Raw genomic sequence first — 8,807 nt, 5'->3', positions numbered from 1 at the left:
CTGAGCCGCTTCAGCACCGAAGTGCAGTCCCCCAGCATCTCCACGATCTGCGTGGGGCCCTTCTGCTCGCTGCTCAGCACGTTGTCTGGTCACTAGCCGCTGGCTTGTGCCCTTCCTTGACGACGACCGACAAACAACTCTGCTGGTCTGGTTGCTCCAGACTGGCCCTTGCTTCCATCTTTGCGAGAAGCACCCCGGACCCTCCTGGTCCACTCAAGACGCCACCTTAGGCCCACCACGTGGCCCTGAGATCTGCCAAGGCTTGTTGCCCCATCCTGGGCCCAGCGACGCCGACAGCATCATCCTTCGTGGGACAGCTCGCACCTCCACCGTGGTCGCCGACAACGCCTCCTGGTCCGTGAGACTGCAGAGCCTAGCGTCGCCCACTCACCTGGTCGAGGTGACGGCCAACCGGTGCCATCCTGGTACCCTCTGACTACTGGCTAGTAGTACGAACTTGGTCCCCTCTGCTTTCAGGTATCAACAATCTCTGATCCAGGCTTGGATCTCTACGAACTATTCATCACTGGTCGCCGGCCAGCAACTCCTTTTCTTCCGGCTCCTGGCTCGTCAGCGAAGACCCCGACGCCTGTAAGACTTGTGCAGCCGCAGCCCTCGTGGCTAGGTAACTCGGCATTTCGGTGCCTGCATAGCCTCTTTACTCTAGGGTCCCGAGTCCCTCGCTTCCGACTTGCCTTATCGGGTCCGCCCGAGACCTTAAACTTTCCGTGTCCTCGGACACCTGTTTTAATTGTGCACTTGAAGTATTTTCCTAAGAGATTGGTTTGTGCTTAGTACCCTGTCCTCATAAAGAGTCCAGGGCTGTTGTGAATCTTAATAAATATCCTGTTTATTTTCATAACACTTGTGTGGTGTCCTTTCACTGGGTGTTCAAGGGGTACATGTGTGGTAAACAGCTGGCTTAACGCGCCCTCTCGAGTCTTTAGCCTTAGACTGCTCGTATCCACGCTACTAGGATAGCTGGTCTATAGGTTGACTTACAACCAAACACCATAAGGGTCGTTGGAACGATACATAGCGGTCGCTAGAATAGCGAACGTTGCATATCGGGCCAACTTCTCACACATACCCCTTAGAGTTAGTATGGAGCCAGGTCAGGGGAGGCAGGATGCCTGGAGACTTCGAAGAGAAACCTCTAGAAGCGTCTCCTCCACTTCAAAGGCACAGCCGGGTATAAATACTGGAGCTCAGATATCACCACTTCAGTATACATCTGGACCTGTGGCTACACTGCCAGCAAGAAGGACTGTTGTGCTACTGAAGGACTCCCAATCTGATGGACAGCATTCTGCTGGACCACTGCCTTGCTGTGCTGCTGCTTACCTGTGCTTACTGGCTGCCTGCTGCCCTCCTGCCTGTGTGAAAAGGACGGGGCCTACTTCTCATGAACCCAGAACCCCAGAGTGACTCCAAGAGCTAGTTGGCTGGCCTCCTTATTTGAGTCTCAGAGACAGAAGGCTCCAATAACTTTTCACCTGCACCTGGACTCTGCCATCTGTGAGTCTACCCTGCCAAGTGCTGCCACCCCAGTCCTGAACCCTTGGAAGTTGGCTTAAGTTGCTTTGCCATCATCTGTGGATCCAGCAGAACCCACGCATTCCCTCTGCTCCCCAGAGCAGAACTGATGCATCGCTGCTGATAGGTGGATCAGACCCGTCGACTCGCAAAGACCCGCAACCCAGCCTGCATGGAATTTGGAACCGCCGCTGATTGATGCTTCCTCAGTGCAGGCCCTCGCATCTCTCATTGATGATGTCTTCGACAATGACTACAGACTCCGCATCTCAACCTCGCAGCTCAGCGGAAGCGATGCATTGCCCTGACTGCGTGACGCATCCCCTACTCAGGACTTTACAACGCAAGCCATCATCGTTGAGAACTTTAATGACTATGCAACAAGACCTTGCAGCACAGCTTAGCTGCATCTCTGAACCAACGCGTCACTTCGTTCAGCGAGCCTAACTGGGTGCCTGTATCCGGCACACACTACATCGCAGTCGGCCTGAACTTGTGACTATGTCCCGGTCTGGCGCAACCCAATATCCACAACAGTTTTTTATGCCTTTTGGCACTATTTTTACTAAAATCATGAAAATTGAATATCTCTGGTTTTACTGATTGAATGTTTGTCATTTTGGTCTTGTTTTAATAATTAAATATTACACTCTGTTGTGGGCTTCTTTTGTGGTGCGTTTTCACTGTGTTACTGTTTGAAGTGTTGCACAAATACTTTACACATTGTCTCTGAGTTAAGCCTGACTGCTCTGTGCCAAGCTACCCAAGGGTTGAGCACAAGTTAATTTAGGGTTTGCTTGCAACTTTACCCTGAAGAGAACTGTGTTTGTTGCTTGTGGATTACTTACCCCCTTCAACAAGTACCCAAAATTCTTACACCAACTCTACCAGATTCACTACATCATCCTCAGAAGGATGAAAGTCGGACTGAACCTGCTGGAAATAAAATGTGTGATCATTGGTTAAGACAGAGGACTTTGCAGTGGATACATTAGCCCTCTGAGTTACCACAACATAACATGCTACCACATGAAACCAATGCATGAGTAAGGTCCACCGCTCCATAGCAATAAAGAGATGCAAGAATGAAAGTACCTCCAATCAAAGAGCAAAAATGCAGAACAAATCAAAATTGATAAGGATAGTGATAGTTGGCATGTAGATTTCTCCATATTGGAAACTGTACTTAGAGTCTCATTTTGGAAGAGGGCTACAGACACAATTTGTCCCACAGATGTGGAGATAGGGTATCTTGTCTCAAAAGCGCAACACTGGCCCAAATTCGAGATCATTGAAGTTAGTGAAAAATCTACAAGGCAAATAACAAAAGTACATCATCATTTGCACCTGACATAAGAGGGCAATAAACTGATTTTGCCACTTGTGCAAAATGTACCATGTTAAAGGTAAAACAATGGCAAAGTTTGTGCTGGTGTTTACTGCCACATATGATATATCATAAAAATATTACATTGATCCTTGCCATCTGCTCGCAAGTATCATCAGTATTGTTTCTGCAAGACACAGATCATGAATCTGAATGTAAAAATAATGAAAATACTATATATCAAGGACTTAATATCGTGGGTAACAGAATATTAAGATTAGGAAATATCAAGGCTAAGTATATTATTTTTTAAAATGTAATATCAAAGTTGTAAATATTAACTGTTTGAATATGATGTTTAATAGTTTTTTATTATATTGTTCAATGGGTATTTATTTTAATTTTATTTAATGTTTTATTTGAATATTTTGGGTTATGTTTTATGGGGTATTGGGTGGGTATTTCTTTATTTGGTTTCTACTTTTTTATTTGTTAAAACTTTTTCAGATTTATTTAATGTATTTTAAATTTTAATTATTTGTCAATTGTAGTGTTTACAAGGGGTAAACAAGGGGTATTGGGTGGTTAGTATTTTTAAAATAATTTCTTTCAAGTATTTGTTTCGGTGTTTAAATTAATTTTTTCATTTTATTCTGATTTTTATTTTATTTATTTTCTTTTATTTTTTTATTCTTTTTATTAGTATATAACAAACAATGAAACAGAATTAACAAATGCATTGGGGTACATCGACGTTATTTCTGCAGTGCTCGGAGCAGAGGAAGTCTCGCAAACAAATATGATACACAGAATGGTATAGAACTTAGAATCACGGGGAACCCTGAGTGTCCGAATCAGACCGCCCGGCTGGGGGTGCACAAATGTCGCCACGGTAAGCATTCCACAGCCCCCAAACCTTTATCCACTTTTCAGGGCAGCCCCTCGCAACATACATGGCACGCTCCCGGTACATACACTAGTCCAGATCCTGGGCCCATTTAGTGTGCTGCGGTGATTGAGTTGCTCTGCAAAGCTGTGCTATATTGCGCTTCGCAATAATGCAGGCCAGGGTAACCCATTGCTTTAAGTATTGATTAAGATCCGTGGGTTCCCAGATATTCAAAAGACATCTGCGCGCTTCCAATCGCACCTCACAGACCAGGACCTCGTTCAATGTGTCGTGAGTGGGGCGCCAATAATTCTGAACACTATCGCAGTGCCACAGTATGTGCAAAAACGCCACAAGCTCTCCACAGCCTCTCTTGCATTCGCCATTCATACTCCATCCCATCCTCACCAGACCCGGACCCGTGACATACGATCTATGTAAGATCTTTAATTGCACCAGATGCAACCTCATCTGTATCGCCATTACTTTAGGGGAGGACACAGCTTCAACCCAATCCTCATTGTCTATCTCCAAACCATCAGCAACCCACGCCACCCTGAGAGACCCCAACGGATCTTCCATGTGATTAATCAATTTTCGATAAATCAATGAAATAGTTTTCTCTGGTATATGCCCATCCAATACACGGTCCTCAAGAGGGGAGGCCTCGGGGAGGGCTTCTCCCGGTAGCACATGGGAGAGGAGGGCATGCCTGACCTGTAGGTAACAAAACCGTTCATTGCTATAAAGGTGATGTCTCTGCTGGAGCGCTTCGAAGGACAGTATTTCCCCTTTCCCCCAGACATCCTTAATCTGACCAATACCAATCAACTCCCACTTGTCAAATCCTTTAGTGGTCCACAGATTGCCCAATTTGGCGGAGCTAAAGAGAGGGGTCGCGTGAGACAATCTCCCTTCCCATCCCAGACTCCTATTAGCCGCATGCCAGACCTTCACCGCATGCGAGGTGGGGCTCGCGAGCGAAAACCGTCCCGGGCGATTATATAAGGCCCGAAGGAAATCTCCCCCGGGCGACTGACTACGATCCATGGAGTACCCAGGGTCTCCAGGCAAGCCATAAACTATATGATTAATAGCCGCCAACTGGGAGGCCTAATAATATTTCTTCAGATCAGGAAGCCCAATACCTCCATCATACCAGGCCAGTGTGAGTTTAGGGTAAGAGATACGGGGTCTACCATCCCATATAAGCTGCCTCTGAAGCGCCTCTATCTCCTTAAAATATTTAGCAGGAACAGGGTCCATAGCGTTTTGGAGAGCATATAAGAACAGAGGAAGCGCCAACATTTTAAACAATACCGCTCTGCCCAGAAGAGACAGAGGCAACGCCCTCCAGCGCTGAATATCAGTACGTAGTCTTGCCAGTGGAGGCAACAAGTTCTCTACATATCTCGTCCTGGCGTCCAAGGCAATATAAATTCCCAAATACACAAAACCCGTGGTAGTAATTTGAAGGGGGCAGGTCTGTGGAATCACCGGCGGGTCTCCCGACAATACTAACATTACAGACTTTGCCCAATTAATAGCAAAGCCCGAGAACTCACCAAACACTCTGAGAATGTCGAGAAAGACAAGCAAAGAGGATCTAGGCGAAGTGAGATAGAGAAGCATGTCATCTGCATAAAGCGAAATCTTATCTTCCCAATCCGGGGACCACCGCAGCCCACACACAGACCTATCCCATCTGACCCAAGCCACCAATGGCTCCAGCACCAACGCAAAGAGAAGGGGCGACAGAGGACATCCCTGCCGCGTCCCTCTCTCCAATGCAAAATCACCGGATTGACAGTTGTTCACAACAACGCGAGCCAAAGGGGCAGTGTATAGCAGGCGCACCCATCCAATAAACTCCGACCCGAAACCCAGCTTCTCCAACACCGCGAATAGGTACGACCATTCGACACAATCAAAAGCCATGGTGGCGTCCAGGGACACCAACACGGCTGGTTGCGACAAATCTCGGGCCCTACCCAGTACTCCGTGTAAACGCCGAAGGTTCAATGCAGTGTTGTGGCGTGGTATGAAGCCCGACTGGTCTGGGTGTACCAAGGTGGAGATCACCTTTACCAACCTGATCGCCAGTACTTTGGTCAAGATCTTGGGCTCCGCGTTGAGCAAAGAAATGGGTCTATAGGAAGAGGGGGAGGTTCGGGGCTTACCTGGCTTGTGGATAACGACGATATTCGCGATCCGCTGATCATAGGGGAGGCTACCGGACTCTTTACTCTCAAGAAACATGGCTTTAATATGCGGTGCAATTTTGTAAGCATTCAATTTATAGAGTTCAAATGGAATACCATTGGGACCTGTCGCCTTCCCCGAGTTAATGCTCTTGATGGCACCCCCTATTTCGTCATCCGTAATAGCAGAATCCGTATATTTTCGATCTTCCTCAGACAAACTAGGCATAATAATGTCTCTAATCATCTCAGCCTGTTCAGCTCCGGTATATGCGTCCGAGGAAGCATAGACACTCTTATAGTGGCAGCCAAAGGAATCTGCGGTCCTCTGGGGATCCGTGAGAGCCTCAGGACCGCCACTCTCAAGCTCCGGCACCAACCGAGAGGTGCGTTCTCCACGCTCAAGCCACGCTATTAGATTGCCAGCTCTATCGCCATGCTCATGAATCCTACTCTGGACATCATTATGTTGCGTCACCGCCGATTCCCTAGACAGCCTGTGGTACTCGTCCTGCTTGAGGTGCAGCTGATGCTGAGTCTCAACAGATGCGCCACTGGCAACTTGCTTCTCCAAATTGACAACCTCCGCTTCAACAGTATTAATCTCCACCAATCGTCTCTTTTTCTTACCCGCGATGAGAGACAAGGCCTCTCCGCGTAGAACAACTTTATAGGCCTCCCACATCATCCGCGCAGAATCCACCGTACCCTGATTATGTTGAAAATACTGTTCCGAGGCCCTACATATCTCTGTCCTAATGACGGGGTCTCGAAGGTGCCAGGCGTTGATAGGCGCCACTCTACCCACTGTAGGCTGTCCCATCTCAACTCGAACCCAAACTGGGGAGTGATCGGAGACACCCCTACCCAAATGACGCGCCTCCCTGATAGTGTCCGCCATGGCCGCAGGCAACAGAATATAGTCAAGTCGCGACATAGAACCATGCGCCGCCGAGAGATGTGTATAGCTCCGTAGTGCAGGATTCAAGAGACGCCACACATCGATCAGACCCAAAGAATCCAAAAATTCGGGGAGCCATTGACTCGATTGGGGGAGCGATCTCGGCTGGTATGGTCTAAACTGCCATCAACGACAGTATTAAAGTCGCCACCAAGAACTAGAAGACCAAGTGGGAGTGAAAAAAAGACCTCAGCAAGATCCTTAAAGGTGTCAGATTGGAGGCCCGGGGGAACATAGATAGAAAGAAAAGTGACAACTTTACCCCCGACCCTCCCAGAGACACCCACTTATCTGCCCCGCTGATCAGACCACGTAGCTTGAACCTCAAATGGAAAGGACTTCTTCAACAAGATTCCAACTCCCCAGGAGCCTGTCGAGAACCCCGCATGCGCAATCAGTTTATATCCCCCTCTATGAAGGGTCATACAACTGTTACCAACAAGATGGGTCTCCTGCAGAAGTACCACCTCAGGTGAATGACGCCTGATAAGCTGGCCAACCATCCCTCTCTTAATGTTGTCACCCAAACCATTCACGTTCCAACTCAACACCCGGATCCCCGATCCATGATTAGAGCAAGACATTCACCCCACTCCACACGAGCACATTCACATCTGCCAACACCCAATGCAATTCAAAACGAAACTGAAACGAAAAAGAAACAAAGAACTACCCCCCCTCAAAACTCCACCCCCCTCCCTGCACCCCTGCATTAGGACAACGCCCCAACCCCAACTCTCAGTGTGCCTGTCGCCCCTCCCAACAATGGTAACTAAAAGTAGGAAGAGGAGGCGCCTGCCGAATAGCCCCAAACCCCTTCCCCCAAGAATCATGCTGGAAGAACAAATGTATTAGCCCAAAGCATTACTGTTACACATTAAGAAAAGGTTATATCCACCCCCCGTGTCCAAAGATCAATTGAATCGTGCAATATAGAAGTCTCTCATCCTGGGCCCTGCAGCTCATCTTCAGCCTCTTGTCGCCGGTCTTCAGCACCATCAGCCATCACAGTGTCCAACCAATCCGATGCCACCTCTGCATTGTCAAAAAACCATGTCTTCCCATTCGCTTCGACTCGTAGATTGGCAGGATATAGCATCGAGTATTTCATCTCTTTGTCTCTCATCCTCCGCTTGACTTGGAGGAAACTCTGGCGCATCCTCTGTACAGCTTGTGTGAAGTCCGGAAAGAAGGACACAGTAGTATTTTCATAGCGTAGCGGGCCATCCGCCCTTGAGGCCTGAAGTATGACATCACGGTCCCGAAAATTCAGGACCCTCGCGATCATGGGTCTAGGTGGCGCCCCTACTTTTGGCGGCCCGCACGGAACTCTATGTGCCCTCTCCACTGTAAAAAGCTTGCTGAGTCCCTTAGGCTTCAAATGTTTAAGGATCAGGTCTTCCACAAAGAGATCAGGGGCATGATCTTCTGCCTTTTTTTCTGGTACACCTAGGATGCGAACGTTGTTGCGCCGATTACGGCCCTCATAGTCATCAAGCAGCCGTCGGGTCTCCTCCCTTGCCGCTTGCAATGCCCGGATTTCTCTCTGCACTTCAGCGACGTCGTCCACTAGGCTAGTCGTTTTGATGTCCAGGGACTTCACTTTTTCGCTAGTCTTAGCGTGATCTGTGCACAAAAGGTTAACATCAATTTTAACCGAGCCCAGTTTGGTATCAAGCGCATCCATCCTGGTCCCCATAGACGCCTCAATCATAGTGACGACATCCATTATGTCTTTCAGAGAAGGCTCGGAGCCGCCACTTGCTGAGGCTTGCCTGGTTGCGGGGTGTTGCCTCTGGTCGCTCGGAGATCCCTTAGGAAGCGTATATCTGTCCAGTTTATTGGACTGGACCGCTCTCTGTCCTCTCCCACCTTTGGGGGGAGGTTTCTCGA

The sequence above is a fragment of the Lissotriton vulgaris genome, chromosome 8 (assembly GCF_964263255.1).
Source record: "Lissotriton vulgaris chromosome 8, aLisVul1.2, whole genome shotgun sequence".
In the NCBI taxonomy this organism is placed as follows: domain Eukaryota; kingdom Metazoa; phylum Chordata; class Amphibia; order Caudata; family Salamandridae; genus Lissotriton; species Lissotriton vulgaris.
The sequence above is the reverse complement of the archived record's forward strand: the minus strand, read 5'-3'. Positions refer to the sequence as shown.